Below are 10866 nucleotides of genomic sequence, written 5' to 3' on the forward strand. Positions count from 1 at the left end.
ACTAATGCACCACATAGTACATATTTGTAATATCTGCGTAAGTACAAGGTTGTCGCTAGATGAAACACAGAATGTAGCTATTGAACGTTAACTATAACTTCATAGTTACCTATGAGCAATTTCTGTATAATTTCTTACTACTCATTACCAAGTGAAAATACCTATAAACAAAAGATGAGCTTCTTCAGTGAACTTTATTGCAACATGTAAAATACCTTACATTTCTTATACAATTACAAGGATTTTTATTGTTTGATTAAGAATTTTTAGATTTACCAAAGATATAGGCCTAGTCAATAACACAAAAATAGCTCTTCCAATGGTGGTGAGTAGTAGCCTAGATAGTTAATTTCGGGAAAAAAAGGGGATTGTCTTTTTCTTCCCTAACAATGGAAATCGACAACTCTCTATCTTCATCTCTTTCTTTCTTGTAATAATTTTTGCCCATCCTGGAGTCTGAGACCGTGTAGGAATCTGTAGTAGAGACGACGAATGTAGCTATGCCAATTGAAATGACACTATACAAGATATCATCATCATGATTTCTAAAGTTAAGGCCTGGTACTTAGCTAGTTGTGGTGTTATCCAGCTCGCAATAATAGTGTTACTAACGCTAATAAGTTAGCTAGTGTTTAGCTACATTGAAACATACTCAATGTGTGTTGACAAAAGTAGCTAGTTAGATAATTAGCGTTAACATGCTGAGTAGGTCTCACGTAATACCCTTGGGGTACTAATACCCTTTGGGTACTGATACCCTGAGGACAAGGTTCAGGGAAGATTAGATCATTGAGCCCAGCTAACGTTAGCTAGCTGGTTAGCTTGAGAGTAGGGACTATAGCATAGCTCTTTTCCATCTTTTGGTAGCCAGCTTGTCAAGGTTAGCTAATCCAAAAAGACTCAACAGATTGCATGGAAAGTCTATTCTGTAGATGGTAAGCCTAACAAAACAAAAATGCCAGAGTAGCAAACATAAGCTAGCTACAGTAAACTAGCTGGCTAACACTAGGCTATCTAGCTGGCAAATGCTATCTAGCTAGCCAACTAACTACCTATACTAAATAGTCCAGCAGAATTAAAATCAAATTGCATGGAAAACGTACTTTCTATCTCCTGTTTAGACATTTTTGTCTTGTCTACAACACCTTGTTTCTTTCGCAGTAATCTCGCATGTCTGGATTTTGCACACTGACCTTCTTTGAGCACTGTCACACGATGTCGATGTCAAGAAATGTGGGGCTGTTCAAGGTCTTTGTTATTTTGAGTGTGTTGCGCAGATGGGTAGATCTTGACATTATGCCTTAATTTTGGGGATAAATAAATAATCGCACCAATGCATCCCATCCAAAGTCAGAATGTTCTTCAACAGTGAAACCCTTGCAAGGTTACATGATGGAATAAGAGTTTGCCTTGTGAACACTTTAAGTGCATTTATAAACCGTTATTCAAACAAGCTGTAACGGATGTCATCTGGAGATAGAGAGGAGGACCAAGGTGCAGTGTGGTAAGTGTTAATGTCTTTTTAATAAACAAACTGAACAACTGGAACAAAACAATAAATGATGTGAACAAAACAAAACAGTACCATGTGGCCCAAACACTCACACGGAAACAAACACCCACAAACCAAAAGTGAAACCCAGGCTACCTAAGTATGATTCTCAATCAGGGACAACAATTGACAGCTACCTCTGATTGAGAACCATACTCGGCCAAACTCAAAAACCAACATAGAAAACAGACATAGACTGCCCACCCCAACTCACGCCCTGACCATACTAAAACAAAGACAAAAACAAAGGAACTAAGATCAGAACATGACAGTAACCCCCCCCACAAAGGTGCGAACTCTGGCCGCAAAACCTGAACTTATGCGGTCTGCGGTGGCAGCTCTGGCGTGGGACGTGGATCCCACTTCACCCACTTGACAATAGTTTTTTTGCGCCTCTTAGCCCGCCTCCGTGGCCTCTTTAGAGCGGCTGCCCTCGCCGACGACCTTGGACAGGGGACCCACGCCACGGGTCCCGAATGGACGGGAGATTCCGGTAGCCTCCGGCAGCACCGGACAGGCATGAGACGCCGGCAGCTCCGGAGTGAAGGGCGATTCTGTCATCGCCTGGCTGACTGACAGCTCTGGCAGCTCCTGGCTAGCTGATGGCTCTGGCAGCTCCTGGCTGACTGATGGCTCTGGCAGCTCCTGGGCTGACTGACGGCTCTGGCGGCTCCCGGCTGACTGACGGCTCTGGCGGTTCCTGGCTGACTGGCGGCTCAGGCGGATCCTGGCTGACTGACGGCTCTGGCGGCTCAGGACAGACTGGCGGCTCTGACGGCTCTGGACAGACTGGCGGCTCTGGCGTCTCAGGACAGACGGGAAACTCTGGCGGCTCAGGACAGACGGGAGACTCTGGCGGCTTAGGACAGACGGGAGACTCTGGCAGCGCTAGGCAGGAGGAGAGACAGCCTGGTGCGGGGGGCTGCCACCGGATTGCTGGTGCGTGGAGGCGGCCCCGGATAGACCGGACCGTGAAAGCGCACTGGAGCTCTTGAGGACCGAGCCTGCCCAAACTTACCTGGTTGAATAATAATAATAATAATAATAATATAATAATATAATAATATATGCCATTTAGCAGACGCTTTTATCCAAAGCGACTTACAGTCATGTGTGCATACATTCTACGTATGGGTGGTCCCGGGAATCGAACCCACTACCCTGGCGTTACAAGCACCATGCTCTACCAACTGAGCTACAGAAGGACCATAGAGAGAGAGTGCGGCGAGGTGGAATAGCCCGCACTGGGCTGTGCTGGTGAACCGGGGACACCTTCCGTAAGGCTGGTGCCATGTATGCCGGCCCGAGGAGACGCACTGGAGACCAGAAGCGCAGAGCCGGCTTCATGGCACCTGGCTCGATGCCCACTCTAACCCGGGCGACACGGGGAGCTGGGATGTAGCGCACCGGGCTAAGCACGAGTACTGGGGACACCGTGCGCTCCACCGCATAACACAGTGCCTGACCAGTACTACTCCCTCTCTCTCCACGGTAAGCACGGGGAGTTGGCGCAGGTCTCCTACATGCCTTAGCCACACTCCCCGGGTGCCCCCCCCAATACATTTTTGGGGCTGCCTCTCGCACTTCCTTGCCAGCAGTGTTCCCTCGTATTGCTGGCTCCTCTCTCCGGCTGCCTCTGCTCTCCTAGCTGCCTCCACCTGTTCCCATGGGAGGCAATCCCTTCCAGCCAGGATCTCCTCCCATGTGTAGCAACCCTTGCCGTCCAAAACGTCCTCCCATCTCCAGGTAAACTTTAGAGGATTACCTTACATTATAACTTCTCCTCATTGGCTCAGACATTTAATCTTGCATGCATGTGGACTGCAGATCACAACACATTGGGTGGCTGAGGCTATGTTATGTAGCACATTACACACACACACACACACAATCTGCCCTGTGAGGAGGTGACAAATGGGGAGGATGAAGCTCAGTCAGCCATGTGGTGGTTCCCTCCCCTGGGAAAGTCAACCTGTCAGGTCCAATAGGGGGGAAGAGAGAGAGAGAGAGAGAGAGAGAGAGAGAGAGAGAGAGAGAGAGAGAGAGAGAGAGAGAGAGGGGTACTGTGGAGCTAACTCCCACACAACAGCATGCTATGATAGAACAGCATGGTACCTGGCTGATATTGAAACTATGGAATAATCAAGACAACAAGGGCTAGGTGAACAAGATTCGACAGCTGAGGAGACGATGATGTTTCAGCTGATACAATTATAATTTAAAGGCATAGTTCACCCCAAACACAAATGAATTAAACATCAGGATTTCAAACTCCATGTAGCTGTATATCTTCACTTTTGCTTATTTATTTTATTTTATCTTTATTTAACTGGGCACTTAAAGAAGACCAGGCTGTTTAGTTTTCGATCTGCACTCCTGTGGTTTAAAAAAAGGTGCTAGCTAGAACCTAAAAGAGTTCTTTGGCTGTCCCTATAAGAGAACCCTTTGAAGAACACTTTTTGGTTTCAGGTAGAACCCATTTAGGTTCCATGTTAAACCCTTTCCACAGTGCGTACTACAGGGAACCCAAAAGGGTTCTACCTGGTTCTACCGTTTGTCTAAGAATGTGCTTAACAGAAGCTGCATTTTCTAATAGTGATACATTTATTATGACCATGTTCATACTGTAAATACTAACCTTTCATCCACAGAAACATTTTAGTCACAAAGAAAATAGCTAATTATCAGTCTAATCAGTCACTGACCTGGCCTTGATCACGATCCCTTCAGGCTGTAGCAACAGTACTTTGCCTCCTTGATAGGTGCTGCTTGGTTCCATCTTGTAAGATATTGATGTTGTATGAAGCCATTTTCCAACATTCCAACCAAAGGAAGAATGTCAGAGGCTTAAAATATCCTCTGTGAGTTAATATTTCATAGTCATCTAGCCCCCCCTCTTCTTGATACTATATTTTTTCTCTCCATATTGATGAATGGAACTTGGGTGCGTGATTTGACAAATGAATGATATTATTTTCAAATATAATTTTAAAATATACGACTGTACAAATGTCAAATTTTAAATGTATGATCAGGGAAAGTTTAAATTACACAACTCTAATGGCTATTTAGAATGTCCCAGCCCAGCATTGAATCAATGTAGAGCCCAGAATAGCCCTCAGCCACCACACAGCAGCCAACTTGTGCTGAGTCTGTGAAGGAGGGGTACTTACAGAATGTGTGACTAACTTCTGGAACGATCCATTCATTATGTATGCAGGTCTGTCTTAAATAACATGAGGAAAAACCGTGCTTTAAATGAGAGTCATCAATAATGTTTCATTTTATTCCACCATTAAAGTGGCCTATGGAGGAGGAGAATTAACAGAGGGGGCCCAGCTAGCACATAACATTCTGAGAACCATATGTTTCTTAGATCTTGGTGAGAGTGTGGTTGTCCTATGGTCATTTTGCATACAACCTTCCCACAACTTTCTGAGAATGGTGCAGGAGAGTTGCTTGGCTTTGGAAAATTCTCAACACGTTTAAAAAATAATCTTCTTATTTCATTACTTTAAAGGAATGTTTCCTACAAGTTCTAACACGGTTACATTTAATTACATTTTTGGTAATGTTCTAGGAATGTTCTCCAACTGCTTTGACATGGGGAATGTTCTTAAATATTTATGAGAACTTTTAGAAACAATGTTCTTCTGTGGGAATTTCAGTACTTCAGCATGATGTTTTCTTCCGGTTTTCTTATGTTTGGTTCTATGTAAAGTTATGTTCTCAGAACATAAAAAAAAGTTTCATTAAAACCCCAAGAAAACATTAATAACGTTCAAAGAATCATCAGCATATGTGGACACACATGCTTTGTTGAATGCCAGTGGCAGGTCATTGGTAAAACTAGAAAAGAGTAGAGGGCCTAGAGAGCTGTCCTGTGGTACACCACACTTAACATGTTTGACATTAAAGAAACTTCCATTAAAGAAAACACTCTGAATTAAATCAGACAGATAGCTCTGAATCCACGATATGGATTGAAAACTCATAACAAATATCAAATCAAATCAAATGTATTTATATAGCCCTTCATACATCAGCTGATATCTCAATGTGCTGTACAGAAACCCAGCCTAAAACCCCAAACAGCAAGCAATGCAGGTGTTGAAGCACTTTGTCTAGGAAAAACTCCCTAGAAAGGCCAAAACCTAGGAAGAAACTTAGAGAGGAACCAGGCTAGGAGGGTGGCCAGTCCTCTTCTGGCTGTGCTGGGTGGAGATTATAACAGAACATGGTCAAGATGTTCAAATGTTCATAAACGACCAGCATGGTCAAATAATAGGTCTGGGACAGGTAGCACGTCCGGTGAACAGGTCAGGATTCCACAGCTGCAGCTTGAACAGTTGAAACTGGAGCAGCAGCACGGCCAGGTGGACTGGGGACAGCAAGGAGTCATCATGCCAGGTAGTCCTGAGGCATGGTCCTAGGGCTCAGGTCCTCCGAGAGAGAGAAAGAAAGAGAGAATTAGAGAGCGCATACTTAAATTCACACAGGAATTTAAGTATGCTGCACTGAAATCTAACAGTACAGCTCACCACAATCATCTCATTTGAATTTTTTTTCCACCAATCATCTGTCATTTGAGTCAGTGTTGAGTGCCCTTCTCTTTAAGTATGCTGAAAGTCTGTTGAGAATTTGTTTACAGAGAGGTAGCACTGAATTTTGTCAAAGACAATTTATTCCAATATTTTTCTAAGAGCTGGCAGAAAGCTGATATGTCTGGTATTAGAACCATTTAAGGACACTTTACCACTCTTGAGTAGCGGAATGACTTTGGCTTCCATCCAGGCCTGAAGACAAAGAATTTCATCTCGACTCAGGTTAAATATATGACAGATAGGAGTGGCTATAGAGTCAGCTACCATCCTCAGTAGATTTCCATCTAAGTTGTCAATGCCAAGAGGTTTGTCATTATTGATTGATACTGTAACGGGGGCAATGCAAGTAGTCTGGGTAGCCATTTGATTAGATGTTCAGGAGTCTTATGGCTGGGGATAGAAGCTGTTAATTAAGTAGCCTCCTGGACCTGGACTTGGAGCTCCGGTATCACTTGCCGTGTGGTAGCAGAGAGAACAGTCTATGACTAGGGTGGCTGGATTCTTTGACAATTTTTAGGGCCTTCCTCTGACACCGCCTGGAGAAGAGGTCCTGGATGGCAGGATGCTTGGCCCCAGTGATGTACTGGGCAGGAAGCTTGGCCCCAGTGATGTACTGGGCCGTACGCACTACCCTTTGTAGCACCTTGCGGTCGGAGGCCAAGTACTTGCCATACTAGGCAGTGATGCAATCGGTCAGGATGCTTTCGTTGGTGCAGCTGTAGAACCTTTTCAGGATCTGAGGAACCATGCCAAATCTTTTCGGTCTCCTGAGGGGGAATATGATTTTTCTTGCTCGCTTCACGACTGTCTTGGTGTGCATGGACCATGTTACTTTGTTGGTGATGTGGACACCACGGAACTTGAAGCTCTCAACCTACAGCCCCGTCGATAAGAATGGGGTGTGCTCGGTCCTATTTTTCCTGTAGTCATTTAGGCAGGTTAGTCCACAATCATCTTCTTTGTCTTGATCACAATGAGGGAGAGGTAGTTGTCCTGGCAGCACACGGCCAGGTCTCTGACCTACTCCCTATAGGCTGTCTCGTTGTTGTCTGTGATCAGGCCTACAGTACCACTGTAGTGTCATCTGCAAACTTAATGATGGTGTTGGAGTCGTGCATGGCTGTGCAGACATGAGTGAACCGGGAGTATCGGAGGGGACTGAGCACGCACCCCAGAGGGGCCCCTGTTTTGAGGAGCAGCGTGGAAGATGTGTTGATACCTACCCTTACCACCTGGGGGCGGCCTGTCAGGAAGTCCAGGAGTCGTGCATGAGGGAGCTGTTTAGTCCCAGGGTCCTTAGCTTATTGATGAGCTTTGAGGGCACTATGGTGTTGAACACTGAGCTGTAGTCAATTAATAGCATTCTCATACAGGTGTTCCTTTTGTTCAGATGGGAAAGGGCAGTGTGAAGTGCAATAGAGATTGCATCATCTGTGGATCTGTTGGGGCGGTATGCAGATTGGAGTGGGTCTAGGGTTTTTGGGATAATGGTGTTGATGTGAGCCATGACCAGCCTTTAAAAGCACTTCATGGCTACAAACTTGAGTGGTACGTTTCTGTAGTCATTTAGGCAGGTTACTTATGTGTTCTTGGGCACAGGGACTATGGTGGTCTGCTTGAAACATGTCGGTGTTACAGACTCGGACAAGGAGAGGTTGAAAATGTCAGTGAAGACACTTGCCAGATGGTCAGCGCGTGCTCGGAGTACACGTCCTGGTAATCGGTCTGGACCAGCGGTCTTGTGAATGCTGACCTGTTTAAAGCTCTTACTCACATCGTCTGTGGAGAGCGTGATCACACAGACTTCTGGAACAGCGTGATCACACAGACGTCCTGAACAGCTGGTGCTCTCATGCATGTTTCGGTGTTATTTGTTTCGAAGCTAGCATAGAAGCAGTTTAGCTCGCCTGGTAGGCTCATGTCACTGGGCATCTCACAGCTGTGCTTCCCTGTAATGATTTGCAAGCCCTGCCACATCCGAAGAGCGTCAGAGCCATTGTAGTACGATTCGATCTTAGTCCTGTATTGATGCTTCGAGTGTTTGATGGTTCGTCGGAGGGCATAGCGGGATTTCTTATAAACTTCTGGGGCGGCAGGTAGCCTAGTTGTTAGAGAGATGGACTAGTAACCGGAAGGTTGCAAGATCGAATCCCAGAGCTGAACAAGGCTTAACCCACTGTTCATAGGCTGTCATTGAAAATAAGAATTTGTTCTTAACTGACTTGCCTGGTTAAATAAAGGTAAAATAAGAAAATAGTCCAGCTCCTTGAAAGTGACAGCTTTAGCTCAGTGCAGATGTTGCCTGCAATCCAAGGCTTCTGGTTGGGGTATGTATGGTCACTGTAGGGACGTAACGACAACATCGGTGCACTTATCAATGCCATTGGAGGAATCCTGGAACATATTCCAGTCTGTGCTAGCAAAACAGTCCTGTAGCTTAGCATCTGCTTCATTTGGCCATTTATTAATTGATCAAGTAACTGATGCGTCCTGCTTTAATTTTTGCTTGTAAGCAGGAATCAGGAGGATAGAACTTTGGTCAGATTTGCCAAATGGAGGGTGAGGGAGAGCTTTGTATGCGTCTTTGTGTTTGGAGTAAAGGTGGTCCAGAGTTTTTTCCCTCTGGTTACACATTTATCATGCTGATAGAAATTTGGTGAGATGGATTTAAGTTTCCCTGCATTGAAGTCCCCGGCTACTAGGAGCGCCGCCTCTGGCTGAACGTTTTCCAGTTTGCTTATGGCGGAATTCAGCTCATTCAGTGCGGGCTTAGTGCCAGCATCAGTCTGTGGTAGTATGTAGATAGCTACGAAAAACACAGATGAAAAGTCTCTAGGTAGATAGTGTGGTCTACAGCTTATCATGAGATACTGCGTTTTCAAGACCTGCCACATCCGACAAGCGTCAGAGCCGGTGAAGTAGGATTCAATCTTAATCCTGTATTGACACTTTGCTTGTTTGATGGTTCGTCTGAGGGCATAGCAGGATTTCTCATAAGCGTCCGGATTAGTCTCTCGCTCGGCAGCTCTAGCCTTTAACTCGATGCAGATATTGCCTGTAGTCCATGGCTTCTGGTTGGGATATGTACGTACAGTCACTGTGGGGACAACGTCATTGATGCACTTATTGTTGAAGCCGATGACTGAGGTGGTGTATTCCTCAAAGCCATTGGATGAATCCTGGAACATATTATAGTCTGTGCTAGCAAAACAGTCCTGTAGTGTAGCACCCACGTTATCTGACCACTTCCGTATTGAGCAAGTCACTGGTACTCCCAGCTTTAGGTTTTTAAAGTAAGCAGGAATCAGGAGGATAGATTTGTGGTCAGAGTTGTGGTCATGCATCTCTGTGTGTGGAGTAAAGGTGGTCGAGGATTTTATTCCCGACTGGTTGCACATGTGACATGCTGGTAAACATTTGGAAAACGGATTTAAGTTTGCCTGTTTTAAAGTCCCTGGCCACTAGGAAGGCCGTTTCTGGGTGAGCATTGTGTTCTTTTCTTTTGGCCTTATAGAGTTGTTTGAGAGCGGTCTTAGTGTGGTGGTAAATAGATGGCTTCGAATAATACAGATGAGAACTCTCTTGGTAGATAGTGTGGTCGACAGCTTATCATAAGGTACTCTACATCAGGCGAGCAATAACTCAAGACGTCTTTAATATTAGACATCGCACACCAGTTGTTATTGACAAAAAGACACACACCCCCACCTCGTCATACCTTCTCTGTTCTGCCGGTGCATGGAAAATCCCGCCAGCTCTTTATTGTCCATTTCCTCATTCAGTCACGCCTCAGTGAAACATATGATGTTACAGTTTTCAAGGTCCCGTTGGTGGGATAATCTTAATAATAGGTCATCGATTTTCTTTTTTAACGATTGCACGTTAGCAAGGAGAATGGAAGTCATTGGGAGTTTACTCGCTCATCTCCGGCTTCTCAGAAGGATCCCAAGGGGACCTTTTCCGGGGTCTTTTCTTCACGCAAAAGGCGTGGATCTGGGCCTGTTCCAGTGAAAGCAGGATATCCTTCTCGTCAGACTCATTAGAGGAAAGTTTCTTCCAGTCTGTGATGAGTAATCGCTTGTCTGATGTCTAGAAGTTATTTTCGGTCATAAGAGACGGTAGCAGCAACATTATATATACAATAAGTTTTTAAAAAAATTAGCCAATCAGTTGTGTTGTGACAAGGTAAGAGGGGTATGCAGAAGATAGCCCTATTTGGTAAAGATACCCCTATACCAAGTCCATAATATGGCAATAACAGCTCAAATAAGCAAACGACAGTCCATCTGTTATGCAGGTGAAGTGAGGACCCAAAAGCGACTTAACAGAAACAGAGTTTATTCAAGTCCAAAACAGAAAACGACAAATCCTGAATCCATAACAGAAATCCTCTAGTCTGTAGAGGGGAAGGACAGGAGAAGAAATGGCATATATATATATATATATATATATATATATATATATATATAGAAGCGGCCACAGACTGCAGGTCGCTTCGGGTAGGCGCAGGCCGTAGCTGACAGAGACACCTGCTCACACGCAGCATCTGATGAAGGCAAAAACACGACAGGACGGAACAAGAACACAGTACAGCAAACAAGGATCCGACAAGGACAGAAGCGGAAACAGAGGGAGAAATAGGGACTCTAATCAGAGGGCAAAATAGGGGACAGGTGTGAAAGAGTAAACGAGGTAGTTAGGAGAATGAGG

Source organism: Oncorhynchus gorbuscha, linkage group LG18 (assembly GCF_021184085.1).
Source record: "Oncorhynchus gorbuscha isolate QuinsamMale2020 ecotype Even-year linkage group LG18, OgorEven_v1.0, whole genome shotgun sequence".
Taxonomy (NCBI): Eukaryota; Metazoa; Chordata; class Actinopteri; order Salmoniformes; family Salmonidae; genus Oncorhynchus; species Oncorhynchus gorbuscha.